The 19207-nt window shown below is 35.8% G+C and overlaps 1 long non-coding RNA gene across 1 annotated transcript in view; it reads left to right on the top strand.

Annotated features, from left to right (window-relative positions):
- The first annotated feature begins 12314 nt into the window (after positions 1-12314).
- LOC141546853 (uncharacterized) overlaps positions 12315-19207 on the top strand; it is a 30636-nt gene continuing 23743 nt past the window's right edge. Inside the window, exon 1 of the long non-coding RNA XR_012483438.1 lies at positions 12315-12400. This is a non-coding gene — a long non-coding RNA (uncharacterized LOC141546853). The remainder of the gene's footprint in view (positions 12401-19207) is intronic.

Genomic DNA, 19207 nt, shown 5'->3' with positions numbered 1-19207 from the left:
AGTTAAGATGATATTTCATCCACCAGGTAGAGTTGTGCATGGAAAACACACATCTCCTCCCATATTGTCATATCAGTTTGTACTTTATGCAGAACTCCAGGGCTAGCCCATCTTCTTTGGCCCTTAATTCAATAACCTTCAAGGATGAAGAACCATAGAGGGTAAGGACATGGTAAAAGCTACAATTATTCCTTGAAGTGATCGATTTTACACTGTTAATTCTAAATGATGCATGACCTCTGTATCTCAGAACTTCAGTGGGATGGGCAGGTGGGACTTGAGTTCTCTTGGTCACATGGGACTGAAGTTATTTGGGCAGAATTAAGTATGTTGATTTTGTTTTTCAAGTGTGAAGGAAGGAAATGATCTTGAATTTGGAGCTCATGTAAGTATTTTCATTGGCAAAGGAGGCAAAGCATAAGGTAGAGGAATAAGAAAGAAATGAAGTGAAGGCATTGGGGAAGCAGAAAGAACTAGGTAATCATATTTAATATAGAATAGGCAGTTCCTTACCTGAGATGACTTGAGTGGACAGGGACACACCGAAGTAGATAATCATTTGTTTTCTCTAGTCTTTTCTCTAACTTTTCAGGGTAGAAATCATTCCAGTTTCTTAAAATTTATTGCCATGGAACGATGGGAACCACCCTATGACAATTATCCCTGTGGATAGTTTTGTTTCATATTGCTCCTTTGTGAACACTGTATATGTCAACCAACAAAGCAGATGATTTAATTACTATGTCTCATTTTTTCCCCTTTTCTTCTCCTTCCTTCCTTTATTCTTTCCTTTTCTTCCCTCTATCCTCTCCTTCCTTCCTTCCTTCCTTCCTTCCTTCCTTCCTTCCTTCCTTTCTTCCTTCCTTCCTTCCTTCCTTCCTTCCTTCCTTCCTTCCTTCCTTCCTTCCTTCCTTCCTTCCTTCCTTCCTTCCTTCCTTCCTTCCTTCCTTCCTTCCTTCCTTCTTCCCTTCTTCCCTTCCTTCCTTCCTTCCTTCCTTCCTTCCTTCCTTCTTTCCTTCCTTCTTTTCTTCTTTCTTTCCTCTCTCCCTCTTCCTTCCTTCCCTTCCACTTCCTTCCTTCCTTCCTCCTTCTTCCTCCTTCTCCTTCCCTCTCCCTCCCTCCTTCCTTCCTTTCTTCCTTCCTTCCTTCCCCCCCCTTCTTATATTTTGGTTGTAAATTGTTTAATTTTTTTTCCATCTGTAAGAAATAGGAAGTTGAACTATATGGTTTCTGAGGTTCTTTCCCACTTTCTATCTAGTGTGTTATTGTAGCATCTCTCCAGATTGCTTCCCTAATTCCTATTTATACTGAGAGATAGAATCCCCAGAGAACAGTGGCTAGTTCTTGTCTCTACATTTAAAGATAACTTTGAGATTTGGGAGATCATCTAAAACTGCTGCTTATGAGCTCCTACCTGGTATATATCCCCCACTAATTAGCAAGTCTTATCTAAATAGTTTTAGATTTCAGTTTGTTATTATAATATTATATCATAATATAATATTATAATGTTAATTGATACAAAAATGTCCTGCCAAAATGTCTGGGACTGATCTTAAAAATATTCTTTGTCAGAGCAGAGAACCCCATGCTGACAAAATTAGTGATACTTTACATATTGAAGAAGTATTTATCAGAAAGATTTGAGAAAGACTTTTTCATGTCAGAACTAGAATAAAAATGCAAGTAGAATGGCAGGCTTTCCTTCAAGGATATACATTCTAAAATGAAGCTGAAGGTAAGGACTACTTGGCTTGGGAAAAATTTTTGGAATGATCAAGATTATTTGAGCTATATTGAGAACGATACTCCTTTGAGGTCTGCAAACTTTCCATAATGACCGTGCTTTCCTCTTTTCTAACCCATGCTCATTTCTTAGGGATGAAGCATGTTTAGGTCTATTTTGAAGTTATATCCTGTTTGTTTGACATGTACATTTTTACATTGCTTGGGTCTATTTTCTCTTTCCAATCTGCTCCTCTCCTCAGAGTCAACAATTCAACTCCCTTGGCTTATTTCGCATTTTTTAAAAGCATGATGCTCCTTTCATGTTTATGCCTTTATACTGTCTACTCCCCAAATTTTGAATGCTCTGCTTCCTCACTACTGTCACTAGGAATCACTGGTATTCTTTAACACTCAAGGCAAATGTCATGTTATTCCTATTTGTTAAATTCTTCTTGTCTAAGTATACCTTTCAACTCATACTCAGTTATTTATGTATTATTTTCTTCCTTGTAATATGAGTCCTTTGAGGGCAGGGGATTATTTTTGCTTGGTGATGTGATATATGTGAAACATGGTGATATGAATAGATTTGAAGACTGGATTCAGGCAGATTTGAATTCAAATCTAGCACCAGACACATAATAGCTATGTGACCCTGGCTGATCAATTAATTAATTATTTAATTTTTATTATAGTTTTTTTTTTATTCACAAGATATATGCATAGGTAATTTTTCAGCATTGACAATTGCAAACCTTTTGTTCCAACTTTCCCCCTTTTTCCCCCCACCCACTCCCCCAGATGGGAGATTGACCAATAAATGTTAAATATGTTAAAGTATAAATTAAATAAAATATATGTATACATGTCCAAACAGCTATTTTGCTCCACAAAAAGAATCAGACTTTGAAACAGTGTATAATCATCCTATGAAGGAAATAAAAAATGCAGGTGGACAAAAATAGAGGGACTATGTAGTGGTTCATAGTCATCTCCCAGAGTTCTTTCACTGGGTGTAGCTGGTTCAGTTCATTACTGCTCTATTGGAGCTGATTTAGTTCATCTCATTGTTGGAGAGGGCCTCGTCCATCAGAACTGATCGTCATATAGTATTGTTATTGAAATATATAATGATCTCCTGGTCCTGCTCATTTCACTCAGCATCAGTTCATGTAAGTCTCTCCTGGCTGATTAATTTAATCTAATATAAAGTGATTAATGGATTTTCTAATCTATACAATGGAAACAACAATAGCATCTGCCTTCCAGGATTATGTCAGGATAAAATAAACAATATTTGTAAAGATTTTTGCAAACTTTAAAAAATATATTCTAGTTGGGATAAAAATTATTATTATTATTATTATTATTATTACCTATTAATTTTGGTTGTTTTTCATCCATGTCTGACTCTTTGTGACCCCATTTGGAGTTTTCTTGAAAAGGATACTGGAGTGGTTTGCCACTTTCTTTTCTATTTCATTTTGTAGAGGAGAAAACTGATGCAAATGGGGTTAAATGACTTGACTTGGGTCACACAATGTTTGAGACCAAATTTGGACTTCTAAAGATGAGCCTTCCTGAGATGCATCATAGTGTCCTATCTACTATACCACCAGACTTCCTCTCATCTACTAATAGGTATTATTATTTTCTATTACTGTAGCTAAATACATTTTTTTTTCCTTGAGGCTGGGGTTAAATGACTTGCCCAGGGTCACACAGCTAAGAAGTGTTAAGTGTCTGAGATCAAATTTGATCTTGGGTCTTCCTGAATTCAGGGCTGGTGTTCTATCTACTGTGCCACCTAGCTGCCCTCTAAATACTTTTTTTTAGTAATTATGTGTCATTCTCCCACCAAGTAGAGTCTAAGTTTAAGAATTTGTTAATGGAATTTACAGGTATACTTGAAAAAGATCATATATTCCATTAAGTTTATAAGGAAAGAATATGAGGGTCACCAATTCTCACTTCCTCATCTCTGCAGGTTTGTGTCCTTAGCAATAAGATATTCACAGATGGATGGGAGCTGACTGGTAGGTCAGAATTATATATATAGACCAAGTAAAGGGCAGCCTGTTTGATATAATGTCACAGAATGTCACAGCTGGAAGGGACCTTAGCAACCATTAATCCAACCCTCTGAAGAAAAAATATTTTCTACAACATCCCCTGCATGAAACTGCTCAGAATTCTCTTCAGTATGTCTAATGACAAAAGTTTTGCTATTATCTGGGGTACAGACCACTTTTTAATAGTTCCAATTATTAGGAACTTTTTCCTTAGCCAACCTATCAATAAGCATTTACAAAGCACTTAAGAAGTGCCAGGTATCATGGTAAGTGCTCAGGATTTTAAATGATTCAAAAACTGGCATAAAAACCTTTGGGTTTTTTATATTTTCAAGGGTATTCTCAAAGGCTTCACATCTTTTTGGAGTAGATAACATTAAAAGACTATGTACATATACAATATATACAGTGCTAAGTGGAAGAGAAGCCCCTTCAGTTAGGGATTTAGGGGAGGAAAGATTTACTAGAGAAAGCAATATTTAGATTACATTTTGACGGAATCCTGGAAAATTAAGAGGAGGAAATGAGAGGGAAGAGAATTCTAAGTTTAGAAGATAGCCATAACAAAGGCAGGATGTACGAGATAGAACAGTAGGCCAACCATGGCATCTGGTCCCTAGACTGTACCCAGGAGGAGCATTAAGTTTGTTACAGCCTATGATACATCCAATTTAAGATGTCCCAGAGAAAGATAAATCTTATACCAAAAATCTTTTATCAGAGAACTTAGAACCGACAGAGAGAACAAATTTTTCTTACCTTACTATTTAGTTTTTCCCTAACAGTATAAGAACACTAGATTGGAAGTTATAGGTTCTGGATTCAAGTGCTTGTTCTATTGTTTATTATTTGTAAAAAGATGAGAAAATTCATTTTCTTCTCTGGGCCTCAAATACTTCATTTATTTAATGGAGAAAGTTGGAGTCAAGAAGATGTGGTCTTGATTTACTAGTCAGTCATTTTCAATCAGTAATAATCAATTTTTAATCATCCCTTATTTTTCATGCCCCAATTTGGGCTTTTCTTGGCAAAAATTCTAGAGTGTTTTGTCATTTCCTTCTCCAGCTCATTTTATAGATAAATAGCATTTAGTGACTTATTCAGGATCACATAGCAGTATCTGGGATTAGTGGAATTCAACTCTTAGGTCCAGTATTCTATCCACTGTACCACCTATATGGACTCAAATCTTTTGTCAGATATTGACTTTGTGATCCTGAGTGAGCCTCTTTTTCCTCATATGAAAAATAAGGAGGATGGATTTGATGATCTCTAAAGATATAAATATATTTTCCTTCAATTGCTGGTCTATGAGCTCTAAGTTCTTAACTCACTCAAAAATTCTGTATTTATATTCCTTTTAGCTTTAAAATTTTTCTTTTCCTGTCAACCTCTTTTGTCTACAAGTATTGTGATTCTCTCTTTCTCTTCCTATTTTAGTACTGGTCACAATGTTCCTCCCTCATTCTACCATTTCCTGTTGCAATGTTTCCATTGTTGTTTTGGCTGGCTGCAGGAAGTTTAGTGAATGACATGCAATCTGATTGAGTTGTATTGTAAAAATGGATTGTTGGGAAGAATAAAGGGAAGATTGACACAGGAATTCTAAAAAACAAAACAAAACAAAACAAAAAAACAATTTAGGCCTGATATTCTAGAACCACAGGCCTTCAGAGATTAGTTGTGTCACTTGTAAAAAAAGAAACTGAAACATCCCTGCTATTTTCTGCTGGATTTCAAATTTTCTGATTTTCTAGTTACTCAGATCTCTTCTTTGGGGGTATGGTGAAAATAAGACACAGATCTGTTTTTTATAAAAATATTACTCATCATTTCCATAGCCTTTTGAAAAATCATACAATATTTAAACTGGTAAGAACTTCAGAAACTAAGTAGTTAGTAATGACACTTGGAGATCATCTGATCCATCCATCCATCCATCCATCCATCCATCAATCAATATTTATTTATTTTTAAAATGATATTTTGTTTTTCCAAATACATGCGAAGATAGTTTTCAACCTTCACCTGCTCAAAACCTTATGTTTCAAAAAAATTTTCCCTTTCCTCCTACTTCTCCTTCCTCAATTCAGCAAGCAATCTGATATATGTTAAACATATGCAGTTCTTCTAAAGAGATTTCTGTATTCATCATGTTGAGCAAAAAAAAAAAAAAAATCAGATCCAAAGGAAAAATAAAACACAAGAAAGTGGAAAAAGCAAACACACATCACCAACCAAAAAGGTGAAAATCCTGTGCTTTAATCCACACTCAGTCTTTATAGTTCTCTCTCATGATGTGGACAGCTCTTTCCATCTCAAATCTATTAGAATTGTCTTGAAACCTCATTGTTTAAAAGACAAGTTCATCACAGTTGATTGTTGATCAATATTCTATGTGTACAATATTCTATTGGCTCTGCTCAGTTCACTTAGCATCAGATCATGTAAATCTTTCCAGGACTTTCGGAAATCATCCTATTCATCATTTTTTATAAAACAATAACATTCCATAACATTTATATACCATAACTTATTCAGCCATTCTCCAACTGATGGGTATCCACTCAATTTCTAGTGACAATTACTTGTCACTTCAGAAAGAGTTGCTACAAATATTTTTGCAGATGTGGGTTCTTGTCCCCTTTTATGATCTCTTTGGGATACAGACCCAGTAGAGACACTATTGGATCAAAAGGTGTGCACAATTTGATAGCCCTTTGGAGGTAGTTCCAAATCACCCTCCAGAGTGGTTGAATAAATTCATTACTTTACCAAAAATGCATGTATCTCAGTTTCCCACATCTTCTCCAATATTCATTATTAACTTTTCCTGCTATTTTAGCTAATCTGAGAGGTATGAAGTGGTAATTCAGAATTGTTTTAATTTGCATTTCTTTAATCAATAATGATTTAGAGCATTTTTTCATATAACTAGAAATGCTTTAATTTTTTCAACTGAAAATTCTGTTCATATCATTTGACCATTTATCAACTGGGAAATGACTTTATTCTTATAAATCTGAGTCAATTCCCTATATATTTTAGAAATGAGGCCTTTATCAGAAACACTGGTTGTAAAATTTTTTTCAGCTTTCTGCTTCTTTTCTAACCTTGTCTTCATTAGTTTTGTTTGTGCATAAACTTTTTTTGATGTAATGTAACCAAAATTATCCATTTTGCTTTTCACAACATTCTCTTTTACTTATTTAGCCATAAAGTCCTCCCTTCTTTACAGATCTGAGAAGTAGATTATCCCCTGTTCTCCTAATTTGCTTATATGTATCATCCTTTATGTTGAAATCATGAACTCAATCTCAGCTTTGCTAAAGTTGTTAATTATTTCTAGATTCTAGATTATTTCTTGGAAACTGGGGCCACTTAAGTCAGCTTTACTTGGATGATGGTATTGTTTTTGACTCCCGATTCTTGGCTTCAGTTATTGTTATCTTTGTTTCAGAGTTACAGCAATTTACAGGACCCCTTCCTCCTCTTTCCTGCTTCCTTCTTCCTTTCCTCCCTCCTTCCTTCCTTCCACCTGTCATACTCTCTGCTCTTACGATAAGAAACCATTTGTGTAATACCAACACGTAATCTAAGAAAGACATGCATTATGTGGTTGTAATCAAAATGGATGCTTTCAGATGACCTACTTACATCTTCAATGTGGAAAAGATTAAGAACAACAGCAAAAAAAATCTCAACTTCTGGTTAATCCAGTTGCATTTTAAATATGAGCATGGAATTCCAAACACTTATATGTTGCTTCATGACAGAAAGTAAATTTATGGATATGGTATTTTTGTGAATGATCTTCTAGATTCTCTAGAATTCTCTAGATAGCACATCATATCATCTGTAAAAAGTTACAGTTTTGTTTCTTCATTATCTACTCTAATTCCTTCAATGTCTTTTTCTTTTCTTATTGCTAAGTAATTGTGCATTTCTAGCACGATATTGAATAATAGTGGTGATGATAGGCATCCATGTTTCACCACTGATCTTACTGGGAGTACTTCTAGCTTATCCCCATTACATATAATGTTTGCTGATAGTTTTAGATAGATTCTATTGATTGTCTTAAGGAAAACTTCATTGATTCCTATGCTTTCTAGTGTTTTTAATAGGAATGGGTGTCATATTTTGTTCAATGCTTTTTCTGCACCTATTAAGACAATCATATGATATCTCTTAGTTTGGTTATGTCGATTATGCTAATAGTTTTCCAGATATTGAACTACCCCTGCATTTCTGTAATAAATACTACTTTGTCATAATGTATTATCCTTGGGGTAGCTAGACAGTGCAGGGTATAGAGCACTAGTCTTGAAGTTAGCAGGCCCCAAGTTCAAATCTGGCCTCAGACCCTTAAGAGTTACTAGCTGTGTGATCCTGGGCAAGGCTCTTAAACCCAACTGCCTCCCCCCAAAAAAAGTGCTTGATGGGAATTCACATGTAAATCCATTTGGCCTTGGTGATATTTTTTAATTAGGGGATTCATTAATGGCTTGTTCAGTTTTCTTTTCTAAAATAGTACTATTTAAGTAATTCATTACCTCCTTTGTTAATGTGGGCAATCTACATTTTTGTATGGATATACATCCATTTCACTTAGATTATCATATTTATTGGCATACAGTTAGACAAAATACCTCCTAATTGTTGCTTTAATTTCCTCTTCATTGATAGTAAGTTCACTCTTTTCATTTTTTGATACCGGCAATTTGGTTTTCATTCCTTTTTCTAATTAAAATGACCAAAGTCTTATCTTTTTTGTTGTTTTCCCCCATAAAACCAATCTTAATTTTGTTTTTTAGTTCATTAGTTTTCCTACTTTCAACTTTATTATTCTCTTCTTTGATTTTTATAATTTCTTATTTGCTAAATACCAAATTGGGGTTTTTGCTTTGTTCTTTTTCTAGCTTTTTTAGTTGCATGCTCAGTTCATTTATCTTCTTTTGCTCTATTTTATACATGTAAGCATCTAGAAATATTAAAATTTCCTCTAATAACTGCTTAGACTGTACCATATAAGTTTTGGTATATTGTCTCTCAATCAATATTTATTAAATTCCCAACCAGGAACTGTAATAGATGCTGGAATACAAGTACAAAAACGTTCTCTCCCTCAAGGAGTTTATTATCTGTTGGGGAAGACTTCACTCTCACATATACCTATTTATGAAATTAAATAAATAAGTGCAAGGGAATTTTTGTAGGATAAGGCATGAACCACAGGGATAAGGAAAAACCTCTTATAGGAAGTGGTATTGAAAAAGGAATTTGAAGAAAACAAGGAATTTAAGAGTTTTAAGTTAGGTGGAAGTAGATTCAGGGTATAAGCAAGACAGGAGGTAGAAAGATGGGATATTGTGTGGGGGGAAGGGCAGGAAAGCCTAATTCTGGACTCCAGAGTGAATAGAAGGCAATATGGTTGGAAAGGTAGAGGCTAGATTGAAGTATTTTAAATTCAAATCTTAGAAGTTTGAACTTAATAGTAAAGATCACTTGAATTTGCAGAGTGGGGGAGTGACCTATGTTTTTAGGTAGCAGAGCACAGAAAGTCTGTAATGCAGGGGCAGCTAGGTGGGGCAGTGGATAAAGCACCAGCCCTGAATTCAGGAGGACTGGAGTCCAAATTTGATCTCAGATACTTAACACTTCCTAGCTGTGTGACCCTGGGTAAGTCACTTAACCCCAGCCTTAGGGGGGGGGAAGTATGTAATGCAGATAAAAATAGGGATGGGATGCATTATCAGGGAAACTATAGCCAACATCTATATAGTACTAAAAGTTTTGCACAACATTTTATAAGTATCATCACATTTGATTCTTACATCATCTCTGGGAGATATCAGTTTTACAAATAAGGAAACTGAGGCAGAACTACTTTCATAACTTCTCCAAAATCACAAAGTTACTAAGTGTCTCAGATCAAATTTAAACTCGTGATTTTATGAATTTTTACTCAAATTCCACCTTTCTACCTACAATATGCCTGGATGCTTAGACAAAATATAATGTACAGTCATTTTTTCTTTCTTTCCTTTTTTTTTTTTTTTTTTTTTTTAAATTCACCAACTCAATCCTTACCTCCATCCCCATCCACCAACATGCCAGTTCTCTTCTAGTTGTAATAGCATTGGATATTAGGCTGCCTGGAGGCAATGTAGATTTTTTTTCATTACTCCTACACACAGTTCAGTCTCTGGTGTTCTGCCCTACATCTCTCTAGTGTGTTTTGCTTAGAGCTAGGCACCTTGATAGACCTTACCTTCTGTCCTGGAATGGAGTTGGTTGCTTTGGCTGCACCCCTGGGACAAGGGAGCTTCATTGGAAAATCATCTTCATTTGAGTTAGAAAAAATCCCAAATCAGCCTCTTCTCTTATTTATGAACCAAGTTAAACTGGTCCAGGTTGTTGATGAATGACGAAGCCCAGTTAGTATCTGAGACATGATTTTCCACCTACTTTTAAGCCTAGAGCAAAAGAGGAAATAACTTGGACCATAATATCATCTCTTAATCCCCATCCTCAGAGCTGACTCTATACCAGCTCTTGACAATCTCTTCCAGCATGAAGAAGAATTGTTAAAATGGCTCTTCTTGACGAAGGCAGGCAACAACAAGAAAAGGTGAAGATGTTATGTTGTGAGCCATACTCAGTCCCTGTGGTCCTCTGTCTGGGTGTGGATGGCTCTTTCCATCATAGGACCATTGGAGCTAGTCTGAATCAACTCACTGCTGTGGGGGAGGGGGGATGTACATTCGAGTTGATCATTGTATAGTCTTGTTACCGTATCACCCATTTTTCCAACAGATCCTTATATGGCACAATTCATTTTGTGTTTCAGAGCCCTTTAAGCTGAGAATTATTGGTCAGTCTGGTTAAAACCTGTTTTGTAAATGCATAAAATATGAAGGATTACAAAAATATACCAATGCATCCAAAAATTAAAGTGGCTCCTCCTCTACATCTGAGATTCTCTCATTAATATTTGTTGATTAAGAAAATTCATGATAACCAAAACTTACAATGAAGGCAGCAACACAAAATTATATAATTAATATTAATAGTGATGATGATGATGATGATGATGGTGGTGGTGGTGATGGTGATATTGTATATATCACTTTCAGGTTAGCAAGGAGCTTTACATGTACTATCTGATTTGATTCTTTCTGGGCTTTACATGCTTTTATTACCCTCACATTACAGATGAAGAAACTGAGACATTCTAGTCTAGTGTCACTGAGCTAGTAAATGTTTGAGGGGAGATTCAAATTTAGATCTTCCTGACTCCATGTCCAGGATTGTTTGTATTGTCACCTAGCTAATTATAGACATGAATGCATGCATGTATGTATGTATAGATAGATGATGGATAGATGGTGGATAGAAGAGCATTGATTGATTACTAGGTACCATGAACTATATCACACATTGCAGATGAAAATATAATTACTCAACAGTTCCTCTTATCAAAACTTTTACATTCTAATTGGTGAAGAAAGCATATAAAGAAGAACAGGAAGGGATAAAGTGGTATGCATAAGACTGACTGAGATGTGGTATGAAATTTTGGAACTTTCATCCAGCCTCCAAAAAAAAAAAAAAAAAAAAAAGAACACCTCAAGTGAAATCCAAGTATGGAGGAGGTAGAGATGATGCAAACTATTTTATTTATTAATCTGTTTATTGCTACCAACAACAATTTAATTCCCAATTATATCACTCATTATCTGTGTGTTCTTGGGGAAGTTAGTGTATCTTCAAAGGTCTCAGTGTCTTTATCAGCAAAACAAGAAACTATGACTCTATGGCCTCTGAAGTTCCTCCCAGGTCTAAATCTCTGTTATTGAAGAAGTTCCACCATCCCTAATCTCTCAAGTGTCCGGTCCATAGATTCAGAACCACTGTCTAAGATTATGAGGTAGGCAGACGAAAAAAGAGGCAATGGCAATGGACTGTGCCAGTGTGGTGGCAATGTTACAGGAGAACACAGGGGGTAAAAGAGAAACATATGAAGATAGAAATGACAGGACTTTGGTGACAGCTTGGCTATGTTAGGTGAGAGTGAAGAATTGAGGGTAAAAACTAAGCTATGATCCTGAGTGATTGGGAGAATGTGAGGTTACCCTTAATGGTAACAGGGAGGTGAGGAGAAGAATTTGAGAAGGAAACATGGTAGCAAGTTGCCATACTGCATAGAATTCCAGGCTTGGAGCCAGGAAGCGTTGTCTTCCTGAGTTCAAATCTGGCCTCAGACATTTACTAAATGGACAAGTGACATAATCCTTGTTTGCCTCGGTTTCCTCATTTGTAAAATGAGCTGGAGAAGAAAAAAGAAAATCACTCAAGTATCTTTGCCAAGAAAATTTCAGATGGGGTCACAAAGACTCAGCCATGACTGAAACAATTGAACAATGAGAAGAAACTATATATATATATATATATATATATATATATATATTTGGTTTTTATTGTATTTTGTTGTTGTTGTTACAGATTTTCATGGAGAAATAATTCATCACCTAGAGTGGACAACCATTTGACTTTTAGAAACCCAGTTGTTTCTGTTTCCCTCGTCCATTTTGCAGGTAATGTTTTAGTGATTTTTAAAAAAAATATCACTATCATTTCTCAATCCCCTTTCGCCAACCATCCCTTGCAACAAAAGGAATAATTCAAGAAGATAAATTTCTACAGTTATTCCATCTGATGCGGTATAAAACATTCTGGCCTCTCTACCAAAAGGCCAGAAATGTGTTTCATCACATCAGCCTTCTGGTACTGAGACTGTTCTCTGGATTTAACGTGACTTCTGATGTCTCTTCTTTTGTTTGTATTGGAATGATTATGGTCACTGTGAATATTATCCTCTTGGTTCCACTTTCAGTGCCCTGCAATAATATACATATCGCACATTTCTCTGAATTTCTTAAATTTAGTATTTTTAGTAGAGAAATATTCCCTTACTTACATTCATATACTGCAGTTTCCTCAGCTTTTCTTTAGCCGATGAGCAACAATCTCACTTTCTTTTTTCCTATCAAAAAAAAAAAAGTTTGACACAAAGACTTCAGCAAATATTATAGTTGTTAATATCCTTCACATCTCTTCTAAAATATTAGTATCTACACAAGGCATTTCTTGATTTCCATGATCTATTTTTTCCTTTCATATCCCGAAGATTACTTCATATATATTTTCTACATATGGGTGCATGTGCAAATCCACAGAAATGTAAATATGGATGTAGACAAATACCTGTTTATATTCATGGATCATGTATACAGAGGAATTTATAGGTGTATATATACACACACACACACACACACACACACACATGTGGGTATATATTTGCCTAAATGTGTACCTAAATATCTATGTATGTATATATTGGGTGCATATGCACAGATAAACACACACACACACACACACACACACACACACACATATATATATATCCATATATCTATATATACAGATGTGTGGGTATATATTTGCATATAGTATATGTATACCTAAATATCTATGTATGTATATATTGGGTGCATATGCACAGATAAACACACACACACACACATATATATATCTATATATACACATGTGTGTATATAGATATATGGATATATATATCCATATATCTATATACACACGTGTGGGTATATATTTGCATACACATATACCTAAATATCTATGTATGTATATATTGGGTGCATATGCACATATATATATCCATATATCTATATATCTATATCTATATCTATTTCTCCACATATTACTATGCATCTCTCTCTCTCTCTCTCTCTCTCACACACACACACACACACACACACACACACACACACACACACAAAACAATGAGACTGCTAGATTAAAGGAAGTTCCTATAATCCATCAGTATGGTTGTCCCCATCATTAGAATGTAAGCTCCTTGAAAGAAGGAACTCTTTTTTTTTTTCTTTGTCTCAATGATTAGCAAATGTTTAATTAATGCTTTTTGTTTGATTCATGTTGCCCTTTGATCACCAAGTTGTTACTGAAAAAAAAGAGAGATGAATTGTTCTGTACTCTTCTTAGTAGATTATAGCCACTAAACCCTAACTCTCTCTTTTTCTCCTCTCCATGAAAATCTTGGATCTTAAGTAAGGGGCTAGTAGGTCTGCCTTTCAGTCATCAAAATCAAGGATCTGATTTTCTTATTCTGTCCCCAGGCCTTGTTTAACTGATAGAACTTTCAGGTCAAGGTGACTAGGTATTAGAATTAAAAAAAATGATAGCCACATCCAAGATGCTGCTATTTCTGGGGAAGGGAAATATACTTGTCAACTAACTGCCCCCACATTTACCTCAGCCAAACCAGTTAAAAATATTATCATCTCATTAATGAGAAGTTACCCAGAAGCATCAGGACCATCTTTAAATTTTTATTTTAGCCATGTATTTTCTCCTTGGACTATATGGGAGGCAATTAACACCCCTGTTTTTTGTTTTATTCCTAGCATTGACATATCATCTTGTACAGTATCCATCTTCTGGGACACTTCCAAACATACACTTGGAAGGGGTCACCTTTTTTTTTTTCCGTTATTATTTCAGCCACACTCACCACAATCCTGAAGCTCTTTCACAGTGCGTGTATAGCCATAGAGACAATGATGTTGTGGATGACATGGTGGGCTTTCCAATGAGAGAGGAAATTAAAAAAGCAACAGGTGATGGAAACCAACTGATTAGATCTGTGAGCTTTTATCCCAGTCTGCTTGATAATTTGGAGAGACTTTTTAGCAACTATCCAATAAATATTGTTATCTGCCTCTAGAAATCGTTTTTCATCATTCCTGAAGCAGACATGCCCACGACTTGACTTTTAAGTGGATTTAGGACTAGTTAAGAAAATTAATTCAATTGATCTGGATGTGTTACAGTTAACTATCTTGGCTTCAGCTGTAGTAAAGGAAATTTATCATCACTGTCAAATGGATTTTGCTTTAGCCGTTCAATCATTCTGACATTTTCTTAGTTTGCTCTGTCCCTCCCTTTCCTTCTCCTTCTCCCTCTGTCTCTCCAGCACCACATTTAACAATGTGTGCCAGTAACTGACAGTTAGGTCCTTGCATTTGGGGATGAGCCTACACATGGATTATGTGCCAGTTTCCAAAGAATTAACTTGTCCATTCAAAGAAGCGTCAAGGTTCTACAACTGCAATGCATAGAAAATTTAGACAAAATAATCCAACCTGCAAGACCTCTACTTAGTGGATTTCCATTTAGGCTGTCTCTTGGCCCCAGGAAAAATCTCTCTTTGAATGAGAAAAATCACTACCTTCTTTCTCCATGATAAATGTTGTTGACTCAACTCTTGGATATAGCTCAGGCTTTAGTTTTCTTTGCCTATCTCCCCTCCAGAGAATTAGGATGTTATCAGTCACTCACGCCCTGACAGCAGTCTGTTTCTCTGCTCCTCCTGACTTTCAGACTTGAATTAAAGTATCAGATATAAAACGGAACTCCTCTTCCTCCTATCTCATATTTTATAAGTAGCTTTCCTTCCATCTTCTATCTCTTCATTTAAACCTTATTGCTGCAGCTGTTGAGAATTGACAAATGTCTAAGCCAAAAATTAATGAACTAGGATTTGGTAGAATTATAAAAAGGATTCTATTCCCTTGATTTCAGCTCCTCTAACAGCACCTCTCTTGCTGGATTCCTTTCACGTTTCCATAATCTAACTTAGGTCATTCTCCAAATTTCATTCATCAGGTCTTTATACTTTTCCTATGCTCTCTAATAGAGAACTTGTCCATTCTTATCTCTGACTCAGTTTCCTACTCTGTAAAATAAAGGAGTTAGGTAAATCTAGACTCATATAATCCATACTTTTACCTATCTATCTATGCCGAGAACTCCATAACAATGACAAATACTAACAAGCCCTTTTCTGTTTTATTTTTCTATTCTGTTTTATATACTATAGAATCCCCTCCTTGTTTCAATCACACTTTTTGATGCCCTTCTGATTTAAGACCTTTACTGGGTCCTGCCATTGTCCCCACTTTCCCCTTCTTAAAATTACTGTGTACGATTATATATAATTTGCATTTGAAAGATTCATATATATGGAACTTAAAATGGCTTTAGAAGTCATATAATCCAGTCCTCTTATTTTATAGATGAGAGAACCGAGGCTGAGAGATTAAGGGATTTGCCCAAAGTCATTCATACTCATTGACTCCAAATCACCAGTTGTATTCTCTTCATGTCCCTCACCTACAATATATAATTCTTGATTCAGAGATTGCTTCAATTTTCTTTTATCACAGGTACCTACTGACATCCCTTACCCATAGGAAACACTTAACATCTGTCTGTATAATTCAATAATGTTCAGCATTTCAAAGTCTTCATGGCAACACCTTGCAAAGCAGGTATTATCCCCAATTCAGTTGAGGAAAATGAAACTCAAAGAAGTTATGATTAGCTGCCAAATGTTTACCCCATTAATAAGTGTAAAATGGGATTTAAATGAAGCTATTTCTAGCTTCATTAGCTATCTTGATCCGTACTTCTGTAATTCTGCGCCAGCTGTATACAGCCAAGGCCATACTAGATATATAATATGGATCTTGGATCCCTCTTTCCCTCATAATATTTCAGACCTTTAGAGGGTTTGTTAAAGCCATTGCATCCTGATAGTTTATTCAATATGTAGCCAGTAAAAGATGATTCAAAACATGATTCAATAAGAATGATACATGTGCATTTAAGGAGATGACAGTCCAGACTGTATTAGATTTTAGGAAAAAGATTGTGAACCCGTGGCTTGTGAATGCAAACAAATAGATTAGCATGTGTATTTGTAGTTAGGATTCTTACAGATGTTATGGGCCAGAACTTGAGACAAGGTAATGTACTTGGTTCACACCTTTAAAAGAGTTCAAACCTTTAAAGGAGTTTACACCTTTAAAGGAGTTCTCTCATTGGTCCATTCAGACTCACACCTTTAAGAGAGCATACTTTTAAGGAGCTCCCACAAGCCCAGGGAGTACCCACACGCCCACTCTAGGAGGAAGAGTGATTCGAGATTCCACCTTGGGGCTGGCTGGAAACATTGGGAAGACTAGAGACTGGAGACATTCGGACAAGAGCTCTCGTGAACCAAAGAGAGAGGAAGGTCTCCAGAAAGCTAGCTGAGCCCCAAGTGAAGGACACAAGACTTGAAGGAGAAAATAAAGGATCTGGAGATAAGATTTGGAAAGAGACAGCAAAGGACTTTAACTCCTGGCTGCATTTTGGAATTATTGAACTGAACTGAAATTAAGGCTACCTCCAGAAGTTCCCCAAGAAACCCTGTCCCCAAGAAAACTATTACAATTTAGAGAAACAGAACATTATATTTATGTATATCTTGATTTTAATATAACTGGGCTTTGTTTGTAACTCTATGTATTTTGGGAATTATGTACTCAAAAGTAACTTGGAAAATGATGATGCTTGTTAGGTCTTGGGATGATGTAATGTTGGAGGCATATCAAACATCTCACAATTGCATTTGGTTTATAATCGAATTTTTGCTCTTCTAAACATTGGGAAGAAAGGTTTATCTCCCTCCCACTCTTTGAAAATATCAATGGATTAATTGGTCTTTTCAAACTTCTAAGCAATTAATGAAGTACATCATAACATTTTCTTTTGAAAAACATACTCCTAAATGTCAGGAATCATTCCAAAAGAAGTTCATGCTTAACTTCTTCCATGTGTCAAGAGATTAGGGTTCTTTAGAAGCATCTAGGTATCTCACTGTGTCTGGAATCAGAAGACACTAAACCTTAGAAATTTGCTAGTTGTGTGATCTTGTTCAAGTCACTTAGCTTCAGTAGGTCTCATTTTCTTCATTTGTAAAAATGGATATAATAATAATCCCTATAAAAATATTCAAATGTTATCACATGTGAAATACTTTACACAACTTAAAGATCTGTATAAATGATAGCTTTTATTATTAGATCTGGAATTTTAAATAAGTAGCTCAAAATCACCCAGTTAGTTAGTTAATAGAACACTCAAGGCCAGTTCAATCATTATTGATTTCCAATACTCATCCATATGATTTAGAGTTAGAAGAGATGTCAGACATCATCAGATTCACCCTCCCCCCTATTTTAAAAATGAGAAAACTTAAGTCCAGGCAGAATAAATATTGACTTTACAGTCATAGTTTTTCCTGACTAAAAATCATGGTTTTTGCCTTTGATAAATACAAATTACAATCATGTTAAAATGGGATTTCTACGGACTATTGAAGAAATCTGTAATAGATGTATTATTATCCCTTATTCTTGGAAAAACACGCTGGAAGATCTTTTCAAGGTTAGATGTAGAAGGTGGATAAACTAAAAAAAACACTGTTTCATGTCTAAGTTCAGTGTGCTATCCATTATTCCATATCACTAGCAGGGCATAAGCTTAGGACGGAGTGCCAGTGTTTACATAATTCTTGGAACCAGTTAAATCTCCTAGAATGTGTTGTGTTGTTTTTTTTTTTTTTGTTTTGTTTTTTTTTTTCTGTTTAAAGGGGTTGAGGAGTATGGTTGCTAAGTCCCTGGGCAGTAAAAACATGTCTGTTGAGGATGGTCAATTGAGATAACTTATGAAATTCATCTAAATGGGTTCCAGGTCAGCCCCCAGAGGGGTAGCATCTGTCACCCTCTCATCTGCAAAGCTTTTCTGCACTTATGCTCCAGTAGTCCAACTCAGCAAGGTGACAGTTGACAGGAGTTCAATATCTCACTGTAATAGACAGGCTGTCCTAAATGGAGGAGATCAATGTTTTGATTAAATTCTGTAGAGTCCGGGCAGCTAGGGTGGCCAGGCTGTTTGGTCCTATTGATGTTCTCCTGAAACCCACTGGACCATTTGGTCAACAAAACAGCCCTAGGTATTAGAGAAGGATAATTATAGGCTAGGCCATGGGTAATGGATTCACCCTCTCCCCACTAGCTGGCGGGGTGGCTTCCAAAGGAACAGAATTGGAAAGCTTCACTCCAGTGGTTCACAAAATCATTTGGGGAGTTCAAGACAATTTGGTTTAACATCTAACTGAAGAGGCACATTCCCCAGGAGCCATTTGCCTGGTGCTGAATGCACTTAACTGGAAAGATGGCCGGTGGATTTTGAAGAAAAGAGCCGGCGTTACATAGATGAGAGAAGAACAGAGTTTTCCCTCTGTTGCTTCTAAAATAACAGAATAGGGCTTTAGCTGCAAGGGTCCTTGGAGGGGCCAACCAACTCACTGAAAGAAAAGGAAATCAGGAAAACTAATCCTCCAGAGTTAAAAATCTGGTCTTAGCACTTACTAGCTATGTGACCCTGACTAGCTAAGTTGCTTAACCCTATTTACC

Source organism: Sminthopsis crassicaudata, chromosome 6 (assembly GCF_048593235.1).
Source record: "Sminthopsis crassicaudata isolate SCR6 chromosome 6, ASM4859323v1, whole genome shotgun sequence".
In the NCBI taxonomy this organism is placed as follows: Eukaryota; Metazoa; Chordata; class Mammalia; order Dasyuromorphia; family Dasyuridae; genus Sminthopsis; species Sminthopsis crassicaudata.
Note: the sequence above shows the minus strand (reverse complement) of the source record. Positions and strands in the feature narration are given on the sequence as shown.